Source organism: Panthera onca, chromosome D3 (assembly GCF_046562875.1).
Source record: "Panthera onca isolate mPanOnc1 chromosome D3, mPanOnc1 haplotype 2, whole genome shotgun sequence".
Taxonomy (NCBI): domain Eukaryota; kingdom Metazoa; phylum Chordata; class Mammalia; order Carnivora; family Felidae; genus Panthera; species Panthera onca.
In genome coordinates this window covers 7,530,044-7,540,332 of record NC_138350.1, presented here as the reverse complement: position 1 = coordinate 7,540,332, position 10,289 = coordinate 7,530,044, and positions in this window count along the sequence as shown.

The following is a 10,289-nucleotide window of genomic DNA, read 5'->3' as shown; positions in this document are numbered from 1 at the left end:
ATATAGAATAAGCAATGAGAGGAGTTATCTCAATGGTTAAGCAAGTGGTTCTATAAACTGGGGTCAAGCTCTCCAAGCCTTGGCCTTCTTATCTGTAAAATGAGTTGATAATGAGAATGAATGGGATCAAATCATAAAAAGGTATTGCTGTGGGGATATAATGAAACACAGTCCTTAACATGCTGCCCGGCCCATAGGAAGTGCACAATATATGTTTGTTGCTGTTGTTATTTCTTGCTGTGACCGGCCTGGCTGGTCTTCTAGCTCTCCTGCTACTGAAATGCCTTTCCCCAGGTTGTCCGACAGGAGGCTGAAACAGTGACAGCCTATTCATCCCTCCCAGGTGGTACAAGGCCCTGCAGAAGAGGTTTTCAAAGAAAACATTCTCTTAACACATGAAGCAGAGACCATCACGTCCTATGCTCCAAGCCTTCCATCATGGCTGTATGTGACTTTTTGAGGTGTCTTTCTTGAGGGGGTTGGATGGTATTTTAAGTGATGGGAGAGAAGTTAATATTGGTGACCAAAAAGGCAGGAGATTGTATTATTGTTCTCCACTTTTCACCGCTTCCCACTTTCCCTATAAAAGGATTGTCTGCCACTGCCCCCACTGACTTGGCCAATTGGATTTGAGGGGCACTGCTGCACATCACCTCCAAGAGAGAGTTTTAAAGGGCATTGCTAGAGTTTTCTCCTTCTTTTGTTGTACTTCCCTTCCGCCCCAGGAATGGACATGTCCTTTAGGGCACAGAACAAGAAGGCCCATGGGGCAGAGCCCAGCAGAAGCACAAACGTTAATGAGAACAAGAAATGTGTGTGTGTTGCAAGCCGCCAAAATCTTGGGGGCTATTTGTTATGCAGCAGTGCTGACTCACACATCCTCCCTCAGCTGCTAAGAAGCATTGAGAGCTTGGGAGGAAGGTAGACCTTGCCTCAAATCCCAGCTCTGCCAAATATCTAAGGCTGGGCATCGTTGAACAAGTAAGTCACTTGGCTTCTTAGGGCCCCATTTTCCTCATCCGTAATAGGAAAATAATAAGAGTGCTTATACTTCATAGGGCTGTGGTGAGGATAAGATGACATGAGGTACACTAAGGACTTGGTGTTGAGAAAGGGCTCTGTTCAGAGAGAAAGGTCTGAGGCGTGGTCTTTTATCTCAGGTGGAAGGACCAGTTCAGCTGACCTTTCACTTATTTATTTATTTTTAAGATAATAAATAAAAACACTGGGAGCAAGAGCTGAGCTGAGATCAAGAGTCTGATGCCTAACTGCCTGAGCTCAGCTGACATTTCAGATCCCAGGCCTGACCAATGCCTGATCCTGGACCTCAGACTGGGATAGTAACCTCTCTGAGTCAGGCTCTGGCAAAGTACCCCTAAAGAACTTGGCAAAAAAACTATGTAAAATTAAGGGCGCTTGGGTGGCTCAGTTGGTTAAGTATCCAACTTCTGCTCAGATCATGATCTCACGGTTCGTGAGTTCGAGCCCCACATCGCTCTCGCTGCTGTCAGCACAGAGCCTGCTTCAAACCCTCTGCCCGCCTCTCTCCTCCTCCCCAGCTCACACATGCCCTCCCTCTCTCGCTCTCGAAAATAAAAAAGAAACATTTTTTAAAAACACATGCAAAATTTTCGTTGACAAGAACCCCACAACCGTCTCTAGTTTAAGCTGCTTCCGTTTCCTTCCTCCACACACTCCTCTTCCAGCCTCTGGCCTTTTGAAAGAAACCCTCCCCCTCAAAACCCACGAAAACAGAAAACCCAGAGCCGGAGGTACTCTGGCTTGAACTCTGCAAATTCACATCAAATGGCAAGTTCGTTTGTGCTGATCTTATCAATAGATGCCCTTCCTGTTAGGCTGTCTGGAAAGAGAAATTGGTCCACTAGTCAACGTTTGCCTGCTCTTGGCTGGACTGTATGACCTTGAAGTTTCAGGCGAGTTTTTATGGTGTGGCAGCGGCTCATCTAAGAGGTCTGTGCCCGTGTAACATCGCACTCAGACAGACATTCGCACATGCATACACGACAACATACACACTTGCACTTGAGAACTTCCCTTGGCAACTCCCAGTTAACACCATTCTCTCCCCACACCATGCCCAGAGCATCAAAAGTAATAAGATAAGGGGCTCCTGGGTGGCTCCGTCGGTTATGCGTCCAACTCTTGATTTCAGCTCCGGTTATGATCTCATGGTTTGTGAGATATCGAGCTCTGTGTGAGGCTACATGCTGACGGGGCAAAGCCTGCTTGGGGTTCTGCCTCTCCCTCTCTCTCTGCCCCTCCCCTGCTCTCTCAGTGTCTCAAAATAAATAACCGTTTAAAAAATAATAATAAAATAAAATACAAAGTGGGATAGGATTGATTTTGATTTAGCCAGTTCCCTGTTTAGGCGACTTCCGGGTTTTTTTTCTAAGTTGCTGGTTTTGTTTGCACTTACAAACAACATCGATATGTCCAGGCAGCGTGCAATGGTTAGGACTTTAGATACTACTTGGTTTGAGTTTCCTGTAAAGAGACTCAGAGACAAGGGCTCTACTGCAAATTACTTATCTGAGAGGTGATTCCAGGACATATGAGGAAGGGAGTAGGAGAGGGAGACAGGGAGAGGAGGGAAGTTAATACAAAGGGACACTTTACCAAGCAAATTACCACCGTGGGCAGCTGGAGCTCACTCCTGCTGGGGAGGACTGGGAAGCATAGAACATACCTCAGAGTTGTCCTGGAGGCAAGGGAGCTGGGTATTTATCTTCCAGAGCAAGAACTCCTGTCAGTCATCCGTTGAGGGATGCTCCCAGAAGACGTGAACCCCCTGGCACTTCTGGTTCGCCCCCACACTTGCCGAGCCAGCCCTGGCGGACAGAGCCAAGTCCAAGTATGGGCGATTAGGAGGTCCGGGACTCCAGGGAGGCGGGTGAGGTGACAAGGTTGCAAAATGTCCTCACTCTTGGGGTTGTGCAAGTGTGGCACGGGAGGTTTGAAGAATCAGATGGGCTTGCACAGAAAGGTGGCTGCTGAAAGGACGTCGGGGAGGCACGGACAGCGTGTCCTACAGGCTCAGCAGCCAGACTGCCTGGGTTTGAATCCCAGCTCAGCCACTCAAGGGCTACGTACTTAACTTCCCTGTGAGTCAGCTTCCACATCTGTAAACTGGGATAATTACAGTACTTACCTCGCAGGACTGTTTGGGAGGATTACACAGGATAATTCACACAAAACGCTTAGAACAGAGTTGGGCACAAAATAAGCCTCTCGTAAGTGTAATATCTGATAACGTTGCAGTGAATATTCCGGCACACAGTTCCTGACATAGCTTCTTCAGAATCAAGGAAACAAGATCACCGAATAGTTAAGAAAAGGACCTTTTGAGTCAAGCAAACGAGGGTTCAAGTCCGTGATCCACCACTTACTGTGTGACTTCAGGCAAGTCACTTAACCTCTCTGGGCCTCAGAGCCCAGATGTTTAAAAGCATTACTAATGGGGCACCCGGGTGGCGCAGTTGGTTAAGCATCCGACTTTGGCCCAGGTCACGATCTTGCAATTCGTGGGTCCGATCCCCCGTGTTGGGCTCTGGGCTGACGGCTCAGAGTCTGGAGCCTGCTTCCTATTCTGTGTCTCCCTCTCTCTCTGCCCCTCCCTGGCTCATGCTCTGTCTCCCTCTCTCTCCAAAGTAAATAAACATTAAAATCATTACTAAAAAATAACACACCTTACCACAACTAAAAAACAATTCTAATAAATAAAAAGATGCATGCAAGGTGCTTCTGTAAGCATTGTGCCTGATTTGAAGTCAAGGGTGCGATAAATCTCAGGTGTGGTTGTTGCATGTTCAGTTCTCCATACAAGCAGGAAGTTGCTGCTGTGGAAGACACAATTCACTCAGCAATATTTACTGCACACCTGCCAGTTGCAAGACACTAAGATGGGAAGTGAGGGCTATTAGAAAGCAGTGTTAACACTCCATCTTGGCCCTTTTGGTGCACTGGAGTATCTGTGCTCCTACTTTAATAGAATCACACATTCATGCCCTTTGCTTTGTTCCTTCCTCGAACGGGCAGAGTAAACTTGCCAGCAGCCTTGAGATCTTAAGCCAATTCGGAAGAGGACAGAGGGAAAAGCCAGAAAAGCTTGGTCTCTGATGACTTTGCAGATCCCCCCCACAAGCCCTGAGCTGCCCACCCGTGAACCTGGTTTTATATGAGAGACAAAGTAGTATATGCTTGAGTTTCTGTTCTATGCAGCCACAATGAATTCTATGGTACCCATATTTCTTTGTCTTTTATTTTTTACGCTCTGGGCACATGGGGAGGGGGGGGGGGCGTGGAGGAGAACTGTGTTACCTGGAGGTCACCGGAGAAAGTTCTCAAGCCTTTCAAGGAGGAGACAGTTACCAGCCTGACTCCTGATGAGTTTGGCTGTCCTGCCGGGCTCCTGGAGTCCAGCCCTCCTCTTATCTCTGTCACCTGTCAGAGGCCTCCACCCCTGTTCTGCTCTAACCCGGGTGCCTCCTGCCTTCTCTAAAAACAAGCAGCAGATACACCCGTCAATGTCAGATCACCCCTGAGGCTGCCGAAGATGAACAAGGGTTGGAACTGCCTCCCCTCCCCCCCCCCAACTCGGCCTTCTTCCCTCTCTTCTCTTCCCTGTGCTCACCAGCACAGACACCTGTCCATCTTCCTGCCAGGCCCATTAATTGAGCAGCTGGGCCTTTATATTCCGACTGTTGCATTTTTTTGGCAGAAGACGTCAGAAACTGCTGGACAATTTTCAGAAATAATTTTCTGACTCAGCCAAGGACAACCGGGTTAGAACTTGGGAGAAAGGAGGCCAATCACTATCTTCAAATTCGACCACCATTTACTGATCACCTCACCCACCCCCTCCCATCTTTTCACCCTTCTTTAGGGAAGGACACCTCGATTTTCTGCAGGACATCCCCCTCCTCCTACCAGTGGTTCACTTTTTCTGCGTGCTGGCAACTGCACTTCCAGTGCCCAGGATGGTCATGTGACCCAACCCTGGCCAATCAGAGCCTCACATGCCACTGGCCGCAGTGATTGCCCACCCAGTTTGGATCACTGAAAAGTCAGAGGAAGACTTTGGTTCCATCTGTTGACTGAGAGTTGGCTCCCTTCTCAACTGGTCTTGAACTTGTGAGAGTGGGAGCTGGTAGCAGCCATCTTTCCACCCACTGGGCAGCATCTGATGAAGGGAGTGGAGTCAGCACAAAAGGAAGGTAAACTGAGTGCATAGATGAGAGTGCGTGGATGAGATGGAGACCAGCCCTGTTAGCATCATTTGAGCTCCTGGATCAAGCCACATATGAATGTTTTCTTTTTCTTTTCTTTTTTTAACGTTTTATTTATTTTATCTTTTGAGACAGCGTGAGCAGGAAAGGGGCAGAGAGAGAGAGGGAGACACAGAATCCAAAGCAGGCTTCAGGCTCTGAGCTATCAGCACAGAGCCCGATGTGGGGCTTGAGCCCACTAATGTGAGATCATGACCTGATCTGAAGTCGGTCGCTCAACCGACTGAGCCACCCAGGCCTCTCCTGAATGTTTTTTAATTATGCGTGCACTCTTCATTCATGTAAGCATTTAACTTTTTTGCTTAAGCCACTTGACTTGGGTTTTTGGATTCTTCAAATAAAAGTCCCAATTGTCTATCCCCCTTCCCTCATTACATCACTCTATAACATTCTATATAGTTTACTTATCTTGTCTATTGTCCCCAACCTTCCCCCAAGTGCTGCATAAAGGTAATAATTTATATCTTTTTGGAATGGGGAAGGGGTTCTGTTTTGCTTACTGCCATAGCCCTAGAATCCAAAACAGTGCTTGGCACATAGCAGATGCCCAATAAATATTTTTTTGAAGTTTTATTATTTATTTATTTATTTATTTATTTATTTATTTTGAGATTGAGAGAGAGAGAGAGGATGAGCAGGAGAGGCACAGAGAGAGAGAGAGAGAGAGAGAGAGAGAGAGAGTTCCAAGCAGTCTCCTCACTGTCAGTACAGAGCCCAATGTGGGCCCTGAACTCACAGACTGTGAGATCAAGACCTGAGCCAAAGTCAAGGGTCAGATGCTTAACCAACTCAGCCACGAGGGGCCCCAATAAATATTTTCTAACTTTTTAAAAAATTTACTTATTTATTTTAAGAGAGAAAGGGAGCAGGGGAGGGGCAGAGAGAGAGGGAGGGAGAGAATCTCAAGCAGGCTCCAAGCTGTTAGCACAGAGCCTGATGTGGGGCTCAAACTGACCAACTATGAGATCATGACCTGAGCGAAACCAAGGGTTAGATGCTTAACCAACTCAGCCACCCAGGTGTCTCTAAAGAGATTTTTTTCTAATGCGTTATTTCTTTTTTGAGGGGGGAAGGGGCAGAGAGAGAGGGGGACAGAGGATCTGAATCAGACTCTACCCTGACAGGCTAACAGCAGTGAGCCCGAGGTGGGGCTCAAACTTACAAACTGCAAAATCATGACCTTAGCTGAAGTCAGACACTCGACCGACTGGGCCACCCGGGCGCCCCTTAAATATTTATTTTTGAATAAAGAATGAAGAGTCCTGAATAGTCCTAAATAGGAGATATCATATATATATAACCTCATTTGGACCTTGTTCCCATTTTTCAGATAAGGAAAACTGAGGCTGAGAAGTTTAATGTGTCCAGAGTGACTGGCCTAATTAATGGACAATCTAATATTTACACCAAATCTTTCTGGCTCAAAGTCCACTACTCTTACATTATTGCACTGAACTTCCTTTTATCTTTCTGAAACAACATAGTTATCGTGACAGCTACCCTTTACTGAACTCTTGCTGCTTCCAGGCAAACTCTGAACCCTCTGCATGAATTGTCTTACTGAATCTAACTCTCCACTCTCCACCAAAGCATGTGCCAGTATTATCCCAGTTTACAGATAAAGAAACAGAGGTTCATAAATGAGATTAGAGCTCTAATAAGACATCCCACAGAGCTCCGTCAACCCTTATGCTATGTGAGGACACAGCAAGGAAACAGCCACCTGTGAACCAGGAAGCAGGCTCTCACCAGACACCCAACCTGCTGACACCTTGATCTTGAACTTCCTGGCCTCCAGATTGATGAGAAATATTTATTTGTTGTCTATATGTCAGTCAGTCCATGATATTTTTGTTCTAGTAGCCCAACTGGACTAAGATACTTGTTTACCTAGTCAGAAAGGTAGATCAAAAGACCGAAATTTAGGCATAGCAAATACAATAAAAGTATCGGGTATGTCAAAGGCCAGTGTTTTCCGAATTTCTTCACAATGTTTGCCATATCTTTATGCCCTCTGGACTATTACATATCGAGCATATTTAATCAACTTGCAAGTTTTGTATTGAAAATCTATTTTAAAGCTGTTTGTTTGTTTGCTTGTTTGTTTGAGAGAGAGAGAAAGGGGAGGGGCGCCTGGGTGGCTCAACTGGTTAAGTGTCTGGCTCAGGTCATGATTTCGCAGTTTGTGAAATCAAGCCCCGTGTCAGTCTCTGGGCTGACAGCTCAGAGTCTGCTTGGGATTCTCTCCCCACTCCTCTCTCTTTCTGCCCCTCCACTGTTCATGCTTCTCCTCTCTCTCTCTCTCTCTCTCTCTCTCTCTCAATAAATAAATATTTTAAAAAAGAAAGATTTCATAAATGGAAATCCAGTGTCACTCATCATAAACAGAAGATAACTGTACATATAGTTAGAAGACAAAACAATTTCCTTAAGTTCTAATAGAATATTTTCACTCATAAGGACTGGACTTGAGGTCTAATTTGTCGTTATTAAAAAGAGATTATCGGGGCACCTGGGTGGCTTAATCGGTTAAGTGTCGGACTTCAGCTTAGGTCATGATCTCGAGGTCTGTGAGTTCCAGCCCCGCGTCGGGCTCTGTGCTGACAGCTCAGAGCCTGGAGCCTGCTTCAGATTCTGTCTCCCTCTCTCGCTGCCTCTCCTCATCCTCTCTCTCTCTTTCAAAAATAAACATTAAAAAAAAAAGATTATCAGGGTTAGGACACGTTAAAGACTTATAAGCACCAATGGAGACCTTCTCCTTAAGATAATTGTTTCTAATTAAAATTTGAAATTAAAACTCATTCCAATAAACCAGGGTTGTCAGCAAAGGCCATGGTTCTGGCACATGCTTTTGCAAATAAAGTTTTATTGGCAACACCCATTCATTTATATATTGTCTGTGACTGCTTTTGTTACCATGGCAGAGTTGCGTAGTTGTGACAGAGACTGGCCCAGAAAGTCAAAAATATGTACTATCTAGCCTTTTATAGAGAAAGTTTGCCAACCCTTACTCTAAATCAGGTCACATTCAAATTCTGCGGTGTGGAATTTTATCACCTTTTAGAAGAAGCATCTCCTTTTAACAAGAAGCCCAAAGCAATCTGAAAACATCAAATGCCAGCCGGTTTGCGTCAAATACAAAATCCCTCCCAGCTTTCTGAAGGCAACATGCCAGAAATGTCTCCCCCATCCTGAGTGAGGAGGTAGAAAGAGTGGTCAGTGCCCCTTGTTTCCTGGGGGCTCGCTGGGTGGCAGAATTATGTGTGATTTTATTCTTTCCACTTTTCTGTATTTTCCAAATATTTACCCTGTTGTGTTAGTTTCCTCAGGCTCCCATAGCAAAGTACCAGCGACTGCGTGGCTTAAACAACAGACGTTCATTTTCTCACAGTTCTGAGGCCCAGAAGATCAAGCTCAAGGTGTCTGTGGGGTTGGTTTCTTTGGCTTATAGATGGCCGTCTTCTCTCTGTGTCTTCTCCAAGTCTTCCCTCTGCACCCATCTGTGTCCAAATCTCCTCCTCCTCTTCTTTTTTTTTTTTTAATGTTTGTTTATTTTTGAGAGAGAGAGGGAAAGAGTGCAGGCGGGGGAGGGGCAGAGAGAGAGGGAGACACAGAATCTGAAGCAGGCTCCGGGCTCCCAGCTGTCAGCAAAGAGCCCGGCGCGACGCTCGAAACCACAAACCGTGAGATCATGACCAGAGCTGAAATCAAGAGTCGGACGCTTAGCCACCTGAGCCACCCAGGTGCTCCGATTTTGTTTTTGAACATCGCTACTAAACAAACAAAAACCAGAGAAAGAATATGGGTGGTGGTTTTAATTTGTCATTTTGTTGCTGATATTGTAATGCTGATTTGGGGCTTTGGAAAATAAAATCAGTAAAGAGCCATTTGTCCCCTAGTCCCATTCCTACCATCAAAATAAACAAGGTTTACAAGCCCCAAATAGCCCTTCGGTGCTCTCCTTTCCTTAGCCTGTAAAGCAGCGAGGCCAGAGTACCCCAGACCCCAGGGATCGCTTTCTTATCCTGCAGTGATGGACACTTCAGGGCGAGGCAGAGGCCTGCTTCACTCCATGGGATGCACCACAGATGGCCGCTGCTCCTCACTGTCCCCACATGCTGTCCCCTAGGCCTCACCCGCACCTGTGACAAGTGGTAAATAGCAACCTTCCAATGCACACCCACTCAGAGCCAAGTGCGGTGTTAAGCACTCACCTATATCATTTCACTGATTCCTGCCCCCAACTATTATTATCCCCATTTTGCAACTATAATGTTAGTAGTTTCCATTCATTTGTGTATTCAACAGATTTTTAGTGTATGGTGTATGCCTGGTGTATGCCAGGCACTGAACCAAGCAGTGAACCAAGCAGACAAAAACCCCTGCAGACAGAAACAGCGACAAAAAATAAGCAGACAAAGACATAATACAATGACAGATGATGAAGAGTGACATGGAGAAAAATAGAGCTAGGTAAGGGGAGAAACAAGATGGAAGGGTTGGCGAAGGAGGGCAATTTGGGGCAGGGTGATTAGAAAAGGTCTCTCTGACAGGGTGACAGCTGAGCAGAGACTTGCATGGAGCGAGGGAACAATCATCTGGGGGGGGGGGAAGCATTTCTGTCTAAGGAACAGCTCTAAGACGGGAACATGCTTGAGATGTCTGAGGCATCGCAAGGAGGCCAGAAGGTCTGCCGATGGCAAGGGGGAAGGTGGCGGGGACCTAGGCTGGAGATGTGACGGAGAGCACGGAGGCAAGAGATGATAGTGGCTTGGGCTTGAATCTGGGATGTGTTTGCATTTGCTGATGGATGAGGAGTGGGAAGTGTGAGCAAAACAGAGACGTCAATAATGAGGTTTATCGTGGCTGTTGTGTTCTGGTTGTTTATTGCTGTATAACAAAACACCCTGAAACATAGTGGCTTAAAACAATCACGCCATCATTTATTCAGCTCACACATCCTCAATTTGGGCAGCGTTCCAT